Source organism: Halichoerus grypus, chromosome 1, assembly GCF_964656455.1.
Source record: "Halichoerus grypus chromosome 1, mHalGry1.hap1.1, whole genome shotgun sequence".
Lineage (NCBI taxonomy): Eukaryota > Metazoa > Chordata > Mammalia > Carnivora > Phocidae > Halichoerus > Halichoerus grypus.
Genome location: NC_135712.1, coordinates 27,033,292 through 27,045,803, shown reverse-complemented (window position 1 = coordinate 27,045,803; position 12,512 = coordinate 27,033,292). Strand labels below are relative to the sequence as shown.

Below are 12,512 nucleotides of genomic sequence, written 5' to 3'. Positions count from 1 at the left end.
AGATTTCACCCACAAATAAGACAGGAGTTTACACAAGGGTGAGGGACTCTGGGAGTCATTTTGGAACTCTTCCCACCACATCCTTTCTAACCAAATCCCCAATTTCTCCCATCTCTAATCTGCTGCCAGATCTTTATTTTTTCTAAATGCAAATATGATCAAGTTCATCAATATCATCAACAACACTGTCCCTCCAATAAATGCTTAAAATGTTTTGTTAGCTTTCATTTGTTTATCCTTATGCTAGCATACTCAACTGCTGTTTTTTTAACACATTTCCTGCCCTTCAAATCTTCCTACTCAGTGCCCCAGTTCCATTCACCTAATTTCAGTTCCTTTTTTAGACCTTCCTACCTCCAGGCTCCCTCCTGCTTACAATGTTTATTTCTCAAACCTACTGGCTACCTCTCTACTATACAAGTGTACTGCCTCTTTAGGCTCATTAATATCCCAGCTCAGCCTCATATCCTTCAAGAATGTTTCCTATTACCTTGCCTCCATCCTCATGACCTTCAGTTTGGGACAGATGCCTCTTCTCTGTGATCCCATAAGACTTGTGTGAATCTCCTGACATCATTCACCATTTTAGTTGCCTGTTGTTCTCTCTACTCCACTGGATTGTGACCCTGTTGAGGAAGAAACTCTTTGAACTTTCGTATCTCATTTGTTGTATTCCTGGTGTCAAACACAGTGTCTGTGATCAAAAAATTTGTTAAATTCATGAAACTTTGACATTTTCCAAATATTAATCAATGTCTATAAAGGACAGATAAATTAACTATTCTGTATTATAGTTATTTTAGTTACCGTATGGATTTGACAAGATTAACAGTATATTGGCTTTTATAATCAAGTGGAAATTTCTATTCCATAGAGCTAACTCAACAGTCAACTAGGCAAATGTCTATTGTATAACTGGAAACAGGGTTTTAATTATACCTATGTTTTGCCTAGTTAGTAGCATAGATAATACTGCAGCATGTATCAAAAGGCAAATCAACCAAAAAGACCCCATACTTAAATGTAATTAATATAGTAAACTCTTAATAAAGTTATAAAATCAAATAGATGTGTTTTTTAAATAGATTTTTTTAATTAAAATATTGGAATTATCCTGGCTGCCCTTTAATTGATTTGTAGTTTTTAATTTTAGTCTATTACTTTAAGAAAGTTTTCAAGGTTAGATAACTCCTTAAAGAATTGATTCTCCTGGTCTGCCAGGCACACAAAAGCATTTGTATAGTTTCCTTTTTTATCAACACTGATTAAATGTCCACTCTGATGCCGGTGACCCATTCTCCACTTTAATTTTTTTTTTCTTTTCAGTGAATGGTGAATAAAGAAGTTTTTAATTTCCCCATGCATTATATACTGGTCATACCATTTTATACGCATTTTATCACTCATGAGTACACATTGATGGGTGAACATTAGTCTTGCTAACAAAATATCTATCCTACTTTGCAGATGGTAGAATTATAGAAACAATTATTAAGGAAAATAATCTGCTTAGAGAAAAATAAAATCCCCACCATCATCAAATACAACACACACACATCCCTCAAATGTTTTGTTTTGTTTTTTCTAAGTGTTTTTTAAAGGAGAATTTTCCTGTTGATACTGGGGAATGAGAACATGGCCCTCTACACGGAATCCTTTCGAGTGTGAGCAATTGGATATGTTTCTGGACAGGAAAAATATTTTATGCATTAGCATGTATAAATTAAGTTATAAGAAATAACCCATCCAGTGTTTACACAACACTTAAGCAAGCTACAGTAACAGAATCATATAAACCTATTACACAAGTGTGGAAAAATCTTTAACAGTTTACACCTGGCTCCTCTCTGAATGCATTATCAAGTCTTTCCTTAAAAGAAAAATCCTACACTGTACCTTTCATTCAGACACATGTTATAGTCTTTAAATAGATATTCCTTTTCTACATTCCACTTTTAAGCAATTGACAGTTTACACAGTTTTCAAGTGTTTGTGTTTTTAAGAAAATTCTAAGTAAAATAAACATTTAAGGGTGGCTCTTACACATCTGAAAATATATATTTGAGAACTGATCACACTCCTTGTAAAAGTGGTGAATCTAGCAAAAATGGCCCTTTCTCTATGTCATTTTTACTTATGAGTAATAAAGTTCTCCCAAAGATGATTTTAATTGTCATATTTGCATTAAAAATAACTTCTTTGGATTATATTTTTTATAATTTCCTTTATTCAAATAATAACAATTTTGCCTTTGAGTCTTATACTTTTACAATGAGGACAAGATTTTCTTCTGGGAGATCTTCCCATGTAATTATCAGTTATTCTTTTCCTTAACTCATTAAATGACATTAAAATAAGTCTACTTTAAACTAAAATTTTCCATATTATATATTTAAAAATTCAATGTGAGAAACTTTATAGATGTGAAAATTATATTGATCTTTTTCTGACCCAACAAAAAAACGAAATGCTAATCAGTAGTTTTGCGCCTTGACCTTTTATTAGAAACACCTGGGGGCTGCCTGAAACTCCTCACATTCTGGCTGCAGCACAGATTAATCACATAAAGTTGAAGTGTGCGAACCTTGCATCAATATTTTTAAGAATTCCTAGAAGTTTCCAATGTGCAAGGAAGATTAAGAACTACTACTTGAAACGAGTGGCTCTCATTTTTTTTTTTTTTTTTGCACATTAGAATTATCTATGGCGCTTTTAAAACTTATTTTTAAAATCCAGAACCATCCTCCCTACCAATCAAATCAGGTACAGTGAGACCCTGAAATCAGCATTTTTTTAAAAGTGCCAGACAATTCAAATGGAGAGCCAAGTCCGAGAACTAATGCTTTATACTGAAAATCAGTTGAGATATATTGAAGTTTGAGAAATAGTACTTTAGACTGTAGTTTAGATGTATCGGTACTCTGCGTGAGTGGGTTGTTTTGATTTTTTTTAATTTTATTTTATTTTATTATGTTATGTTAGTCACCATACATCATTAGTTTTTGATGTAGTGATCCATGATTCATTGTTTGCATATAACATGTTTCAAATAACAGTGCTCCATGCAGTACGTGCCCTCCTTAATACCCATCACCAGGCTAACCCATCCCCCCACCTCCCTCCCCTCTAAAACCCTCAGTTTGTTTCTCGAAGTCCATAGTCTCTCATGGTTCGTCTCCTCCTCCGATTCCCCCCCTTCATTTTTCCCTTCCTTCTCCTAATGTCCTCCATGCTATTCCCTATGTTCCACAAATAAGTGAAACCATACGATAATTGACTTTCTCTGCTTGACTTATTGCACTTAGCATAATCTCCTCCAGTCCCATCCATGTTGATGTAAAAGTTGGGTATTCATCCTGTCTGATGGCTGAGTAATATTCCATTGTATATATGGACCACATCTTCTTTATCCATTCATCTGTTGAAGGGCATCTCGGCTCTTTCCACAGTTTGGCTATTGCGGACATTGCTGCTATGAACATTGGGGTGCATATGGCCCTTCTTTTCACTACATCTGTGTCATTGGGGTAAATACCCAGTAGTGCAATTGCTGGGTCATAGGGTAGCTCTATTTTTAATTTTTTTGAGGCACCTCCACACTGTTTTCCGAAGTGGCTGTACCAACTTGCATTCCTACCAACAGTGTAAGAGGGTTCCCCTTTCTCCACAACCTCTCCAACATTTGTTGTTTCCTGTTTTGTTAATTTTTGCCATTCTAACTGGTATAAGATGGTATCTCATTGTGGTTTTGATTTGTATTACCCTGATGGCTAGTGATGTTGAACATTTTTTCATGTGTCTGTTAGCCATTTATATATGTTCTTTTGAGAAGTGTCTGTTCGTGTCTTCTGCCCATTTTTTGACTTGATTATTTGTTTTTTGGGTGTTGAGTTTGAGAAGTTCTTTATAGATCTTGGAAATCAGCGCTTTGTCTGTAGTGTCATTTGCAAATATCTTCTCCAATTCTGTGGGTTGCCTCTTTGTTTTGTTGACTGTTTCCTTTGCTGTGCAGAAGCTTTTTATCTTGGTGAAGTCCCAAAAGTTCATTTTTGCTTTTGTTTCACTAGCCTTTGGGGACGCGTCTTGAAAGAAGTTGCTGTGGCCGATGTCAAAGAGGTTACAAAGGGGGAAATACATAGCCATCCAAGCCTCACTCAAAAAAATAGAAAAATCCCGAATTCACCAACTAACTTTACACCTTAAAGAACTAGAGAAAAAGCAACAACGATGCCTAAGCCACACGTTAGAAGAGAAATAATTAAGATTAGAGCAGAGATCAATGAATTAGAAACCAGAAACACAGTAAATCAAATCAACAAAACTAGAAGCTGGTTCTTTGAAAGAATTAGTAAGATTGATAAACCACTGGCCAGATTTATCCAAAAGAAAAGAGAAAGGATCCAAATTAATAAAATTATGAATGAAAGGGGAGAGATCATGACTAACACCAAGGAAATAGAAACAATTATTAGAAATTATTATCGACAACTATATGCCAATAAATTAAGCAACCTAGAAGAAATGGATGCCTTCCTGGAAGCCTATAAACTCCCAAGACTGAAACAGGAGGAAATTGACAACCTAAATAGGCCAATAACCAGTAACAAGATTGAAGCAGTGATCAAAAACCTCCCAAAAAACAAGAGTCCAGGGCCTGACGGATTCTACCAAACATTCAAAGAAGAAATAATACCTATTCTCCTGAAGCTGTTTCAAAAAATAGAAACAGACGGAAAGCTTCCAGACTCATTCTATGAGGCCAGCATTACCAGGCAAAGACCCCATCAAAAAGGAGAATTTCAGACTGATATCCCTGATGAATATGGATGCAAAATTCTCAACAAGATCCTAGCCAATAGGATCCAACAGTACATTAAAAGGATCATCCACCACGACCAAGTGGGATTTATCCCTGGGATGCAAGCATGGTTCAACATTCACAAATCAATCAGTGTGATAGAACACATTAATAAGAGGAGAGAGAAGAACCATATGGTCCTCTCAAGTGATGCAGAAAAAGCATTTGACAAAATACAGCATCCTTTCCTGATTAAAACTCTTCAGAGTGTAGGGATAAAGGGAACATGCCTCAAGTTCATAAAATCCATGAAAAACCCACAGCAAATATCATCCTCAATGGGGAAAAGATGAGAGCCTTTCCCTTAAGATCAGGAACACTTCAAGGATGCCCACTTTCACCACTATTGTTCAACATAGTACTAGAAGTCCTAGCAACAGCAATCAGACAACAAAAAGAAATAAAATGTATTCAAATTGGCAAAGAAGAAGTCAAACTCTCTCTCCTCACAGATGACATGATACTTTATGTGGAAAATCCAAAAGACTCCATTCCCAAATTACTAGAACTCATACAGCAATTCAGTAATGTGGCAGGATACAAAATCAATGCACAGAAATCAGTTGCTTTCTTATACACTAACAATGCAACTATAGAAAGAGAAATTGGAGAATCAATTCCATTTACAATAGTGCCATAAACCATAAGATACCTCGGAATAAACCTAACCAAAGAGGTAAAGGATCTATACTCTAGGAACTACAGAACACTCATGAAAGGAATTGAAGAAGACACAAAAAGATGGAAAAACATTCCATGCTCATGGATCAGAAGAATAAACATTGTTAAAATGTCTATGCTACCCAGAGCAATCTATACCTTCAGTGCCATCCCGATCAAAACTCCAATGCCATCCCGATCAAAACTCCAATGACATTTTTCAAAGTACTGGAACAAGCAGTCCTAAAATTTGTATGGAATCAGAAAAGACCCTGAATCACCAAGGAAATGTTGAAAAAGAAAAACAAAGCTGGGGGCATCACGTTGCCTGATTTCAAGCTATATTACAAAGCAGTGATCACTAAGACAGAATGGTACTGGCACAAAAACAAACCTATAGACCAATGGAACAAGATAGAGAGCCCAGATATGGACCCTCAACTCTATGGTCAAATAATTTTCGACAGAGCAGGAAAAAATATGCAATGGAAAAAAGTCTCTTCAATAAATGGTGCTGGGAAAATTGGACAGCTATATACAGAAAAATGAAACTCGACCATTCTCTAACACCATACACAAAGATAAACTCAAAATGGATGAAAGACCTCAATGTGAGACAGGAATCCATCAAAATCCTAGAGGAGAACATAGGCAATAACCTCTTTGACATGTTGTTTTGGTTTTATGAGATAAGGAGATCGGTACTCTGTGTGAGTGTGCTGTTTTGGTTTTATGAGATAAGGAGGTGGTGGGAAAGATGGTGGGAAGGGAAATAATTCCATTGCAATTTTAACAAATGCTATTTTGTAGATTCTGTATAAGAGCAGTTTAATTACAACTTAACTTATATTGAAGGTGAAACGTGAGGAACAGAGACTTTGGCATGAAAGAAAAGTAAAAGTGTTTAATGAAGATCTGGAAGGTTTTCCCTCAGAATCAGAAAAGAGTATGTGAACCATTATATAACCCATCCTTTATATTTTTCACTGATGAAATATAGCATAAAGGGAACAAACGTATGCTAAATCAACTGTTATTGAAAATTTATTTCTTTTCCTTATACATTGTGCCCTTTGTTGAAAACTGTTAAATGATAGTTTATTTCTTTATATGCTTAGGTTGTATTAAGATGTACCATTTTCAAGAAATGTTCTAACGTTTTCATCTGAATTGAGCTTGGATTCTTCCAAGTTCTATTACCATATAGATTAAGTTTCAATCCAAGTTTTAAAACTTACAGTTGGGCTTTTCAACAAGCCTTCCAAAGAAAAGTTACAGTCAGGGCAATTTCTTAAAATGTGCTAGAATAAAAAGCCAAAATAATCATGAACTTTTCCCCCATAATCATTATGTTTGTCCCTATAGATGTCCAAATAATATTTGATGGAGTTCACAGTCAACCATAATAATAAAGGTCGATAGGCCCGATATTTCCTTTGTGTAATTCTTTCTGTAGCAAGTAAAATGCCAGTTCAGTACAATGTAAGAGATACAGAAATTCTAAAATATGGAACAATTAAATTTTGAATAAGTTTTCTTATTCCTCGGTAAGAAGGACTATGAAATTATATTTTAAAATTTGGAACAAAAATAAGAGTTTTACTAAATAAATCCTTCATGTTCTTAAACTCCTATTTCTACATGTGTCATTAAAATCACCATCTAGCTTTCAAAGGGTGTTATAATTATCTAAGTGCAGATACCCTCTGCAGGGCTCCTATATCACACACCCACATACCCCCACACACCCCCACACACACCATGTAAAAATTTCTTAGTAATTTCTCCACCCACTTTTGAAATTATGGGAGTAATTATATTCCTACCCTCGATTTTAACCATATTTCATGATCAAACATTGTACAAACAGGATTAAAACACATACACGTTTTAATCAAGATCATTTTCCCTGCTGGAGCTATCACTTGTATCAAGGGCAAATGTATGAGCTCAGTTTGAAAATGACTCAAGAGGTTAGAATAACTGTGTCAAAGCATTTAACCAAGATTCTACATGATCAGCCAAAAACAACTTGTGTCTTCGACTCCTAATGGTGATTTACTCACACGCTTTGTTCAGGTTGAATTAGTTTTCTGAAGATAACTGTCTATACTAGATAACTTTCTCAAGCCCTGTTGAGCACGTGACTCAATGAACTGAGAGGAGTTTTTTCATGACAATGGAAACCCTTACTTTAAACCTGTCTGGTCTGCTGTGGAGCCCTAGCTGAATCCTTGCTCAACTGTGAGGCGTACTGAATATAAATGATTAAAACACCATGCTTGTGGAACAGTGAGTATCAGATATTTGAGCTACTGGATCAACCAACCCTAAATTTAACTTCTCTGCTCCCCAATCTTCAACAAGAGAATAACTATCCAAGACGAAACTATTTATATTGCCCCTAAATCTATACTTTAGGAATTAGCCTGATTCAATCCAATCATTTTAGAAATGTTTTACCAGTAGATAGAACCTGAGTTTTGAGATTACCCAGACACTAGTATGAGCTTCATCGCTTACCAGCTCTCAATGGGCAAATTATGTAATTTCTTAAAGCTTTGGTTTCTTCATTTGGAATTAATAAAACTACCCAAGAGTTTGTAGAGGCAGTTAAAAGGGACGAAGTTGCACAACATTAGGTACCAAAATAATATCAGCTTTCCTCCTTTATAAGTGGAAGGAGAGAGAAGTCTGGGTTCTGAGAGTAGGCTTACTTGAGGAGTAATGAGGAAAATAGTATTAGTGTAGTAAAACAAAAATCACGTAAAACTAAAATGTTTTTCATCTTTTCTTCATAATTGCATTTACTTTCCTTCTTTGACCCATTTTCTCCTTGTATATTTAGATCAAAATATACACATAATTGTGGATATGTGGGCCTCTGAAGTATGTATTTTTCCACCTAGTAGTAACGACAAAAATGTGATAAATTGAGAAAATTAGGAACTACCCTGCTAGTACTAACTGACCTAAAAGGACATGTATTGATGCCTCTGATGTGGTTCCATAAACACACACCACACTGTTTCAAAGCAGAAGTATCTGTGGCAAGGAGTAAAAAAATTCAATGATTACCAGTGTAACCCATTATGAAACTCTATTATGGACGTTTCAAGATAACTACTATTTTAATTATTTGATTAATAAAAACCATATTCATTTTTCTTGGAAAAATTTGACTCAAGAATATCATTATATTTAACTTACTTGCATTATAAATATTGGCAGGAACTCATTTACCCTCCTAGAAATTGTAGCTCAGAAGAATTTGAAAATGGATGCTTTAGAAGAAAGTTTATTGAAATGGAAGATTTGGTCATCTTTTCCCTTCGTGTTATGTTTAGAATGTTCCCTGTATAAAGACTTAGGGCCACTCTTTACCCCAAGCCTTTGAGGATTTCAATTAGTACTATCTAATTGTTCAGCTTTATTGCCTGTAGAAATACTTTTGTGACACCATGTTCTATACACCAATCATGATTATAATGCTTTAATTGTGATCTCAATTTTTGGACATCTGTTCTTTTCATTCTCTTTATTTTGAAAAATATTGTAAATCAGTCTTTAAATGGTCAATGTGCTTCATTGTAATTATGAGAAAAACACCAGGCAAATCCCAATTGAGGGACATTCTATAAAATACTTAGCCAATACTCCTTAAGATGATGAAGGACATCAAAAGCAAAAAGCAAACAAACAAAAATCTGACAAACTGTCACAGTCAAGTCAGTATGCCTACTTAATGTAATGTGGTATCCTGGATGGGATTCTGGAACATAAAAAGAAGATTAGGTAAAAAACAGAATATAGTATGGATGTTAGTTGAAAATAATGTATAGATATTGCTTAATTGATTGTAACAAATCTACCATCCTAATAAAATTAGTAGTAGGGGAAACTAGATGATGAGTATATGAGAATTCTCTGTACTTTTTTTTATAATTTTTCTATAAATCTAAAACTAATCTAAAATAAAATTATAATTAAAAAATTCTTTCTGTAATTCATGTTGGGCATTTGATGTCAATTTTAAATCTTTATAATATGCTCAAATTCAAAGCAATAGTGGTTATTCATCACACAGAATGGAAATTTTCCTTGTCCTTGAAATGTAGTATCTTCTGCAGATGATACGTATAAGCAGGAACTATTTAAAAGAACAACACAAGGGCTATTTACCCCAAAGATACAAATGTAGGGATCTGAAGGGGTACGTGCACCCCAATGTTTATAGCAGCAATGTCCGCAATAGCCAAAATGTGGAAAGAGCTAAGATGTCCATTGACAGATGAATGGATAAAGAAGATGTGGTATATACACACACACACACACACACACACACACACACACACACACACACAATGGAATATTATGCAGCCATCAAAAGGAATAAAATCTTGCCATTCTCAACGACGTGGATGGAACTGAGAGTGTTATGCTGAGCGAAATAAGTCAATCGGAGAAAGACATGTATCATATGACCTCACTGATATGAGGAATTCTTAATCTCAGGAAACAAACTGAGGGTTGCTGGAGTGGTGGGGGGTGGGAGGGATCGGGTGGCTGGGTGATAGACATTGGGCAGGGTATGTGCTATGGTGAGCGCTGTGAATTGTGCAAGACTGTTGAATCACAGATCTGTACCTCTGAAACAAATAATACATTATATGTTAAAAAAAAAAGAAGAAGAAGAAGAAGAAGATAGCAGGAGGGGAAGAAGGAAGGGGGGGAAATCGGAGGGGGAGATGAACCATGAGAGATGATGGACTCTGAAAAACAAACTGAGGGTTCTAGAGGGGAGGGGCGTGGGAGGATGGGTTAGTCTGGTGATGGGTATTAAAGAGGGCATGTTCTGCATGGAGCACTGGGTGTTATATGCAAATCATGAATCATGGAACACTACATCAAAAACTAATGATGTAATGTATGCTGATTCACATAACATAATAATAAAAAAATGAGAAAAAAAAACCAAGAGCAATGTTCAATTAAGGGATAAAGTGAGGAGATAATACAAAAAAAAAAAAAAAGAACTCTTAGCACTGAGAGGTAAACATGCAAAAAAAAAAGTGAGCAGTCTCATGAAAGTATTTCAGGGAGTTATACCGGCACTGTCCCATAGAACTTTCTGTGATGATGGAAATGATCCTGTGTGCTATATAACACGCAGCCTCTAGCCACACTTGCTGTCAAGCACCTGAAATGTGGCAACTGTGAGTGGACTGAATGTTTTATTTTATTCAATTTAAATTAGTCAGTGTGGAGTTAGCACATAAACTGAACACAGAAGCCTAAGTAAAATTCTGTGGACATTCCATTTTCAGTGCGGGGACACAGTACGGTGAACTGAAAGACTCTTCACGCACGGAAGAGTGAGCAGATCTTTGAGCTACTGGATCAACCAATCCTAAATCCTACTCAGCTCTGTTACTTATTTGAGCCAACTCCTTGTCTATGTAACCTAGTTTTCGTTGGGACTTCTATTACTTGTAGCCGAAAGCACCCACACTTACCCATGAGAATTAAACGAGAACGATCCATGAAATACCAGTCATCACCCGGGAGACCGCAGATGCTCAGTACATGACAGCTCCTTCCCCTGCCGTCCTCTTGAACCAAGTCACCTTCCCTGTATCCCTTGCATTGGTGCCTTCCTGCTGCTGCCCTAGCACGGTCCCTCCTGACCCATACCACTCACTCACCCCTTCATACCCCAGCTCAACTTGCATCTTGCACAAAACTCATCAGCACATGGGGAAGTGCTTCCTGTGAGCTCACACCAGTCCTGAATGCCCTGCCCCTAAAGTCACTTCAAGCAGTGGCTAGCAGGCCATTCGGAGTCTTTGCCTGAGAAGTGCTCAGCTGGGGTTGGAGGTGAAATTCTGTTCACTTTCCGGGCTTGAACTTGGAAGGAAGCATCCTGAGGCTGCTGCTGACCTTATCTCCTGTTTCGTAGAACATGAGAGAATGAGACCTACCTGTAGAGGAGAAAAGATGAAGGAAGGAGTGACAGAAGCAGCAGTGACAGCATTCAAGATCCAGGTTCTAAGTACTAACAGATTTTCCCACAACTGCCCTGGTCCTTTCAGCTGTTCTTTTAATCCCCTCAACTGCCCCTACTTTCCCAATAAGCCTTCTTTTGTCTTTGGTTATTTGACATTAGATTTCTGTCACTTGCAGAAAATACACACAAAATCTCACATGTGCATATTCAAATATATATGTTTGTGCACATGTAAATACGTTACAGGTAGGAATTACTCAAGACACTCGGGTGCCACATTTCTTTATTTTTTCTATCTAATGTTTAATTCATCTTAGCACTTACTTACCAAGATTAATGAAAGGTCAAGCCTTCATTATTTTTCAAGACTCTCCCTAATATGGTGGGATCACAGGAGAATCCTGTGACATCCCAGGAAAATGAAGAAGGGTATATGACTTTATCTTACTATGTCTGCTATTCCCAGGGTAGACTGTTCAGGTCTGTAGGGTCCACACTGAAGGCAGATACATCTTCTACTCTTGTGGGCCACTCTATGACCTTGGAGGTACTATATGAAACTGGATTCCCAATCTCTATCCTCATAGGATATTGTTCTGGCCCTTTTCCTAATCTTGGGACATCCCTTTCTGATATATAGCTTGTATATATAACAAAAATGGCATTAAACTATTACATGATTAATTAACCTAGACTCAGTAGGGAAAGAATCAGGGAAGCTTCTCAAGATGGAATAATGCTTGACCTCCAACTTAAAGGAGTAGTCTTAGGAAGTGGTGGCTTTGGAAGTTACCTGGCTTTATCAGTAACACCTGTATGACTTTGAGAAAATTCCTTGATGCTTTTTAAAAATCAGGTTCTTTGCGTTAAAAAGTGGAGCGATTAATAGGATTATGAGAAGACTCAAGAGATATGTATATGAGGTGCTAATCATTGGATCTGGCACATGGTGGATACGAAGTCAATATTAACTATTATTAACTGAGC

The 12,512-nt window shown here is 36.4% G+C and overlaps 1 long non-coding RNA gene across 1 annotated transcript in view; it reads right to left on the bottom strand.

The window, feature by feature from the left end:
- Positions 1-487: 487 nt before the first annotated feature.
- The window catches only part of LOC144379715 (uncharacterized), a 31,024-nt gene continuing 18,999 nt past the window's right edge, over positions 488-12,512 (bottom strand). The window contains exon 3 of the long non-coding RNA XR_013443056.1: positions 488-626. This is a non-coding gene — a long non-coding RNA (uncharacterized LOC144379715). The remainder of the gene's footprint in view (positions 627-12,512) is intronic.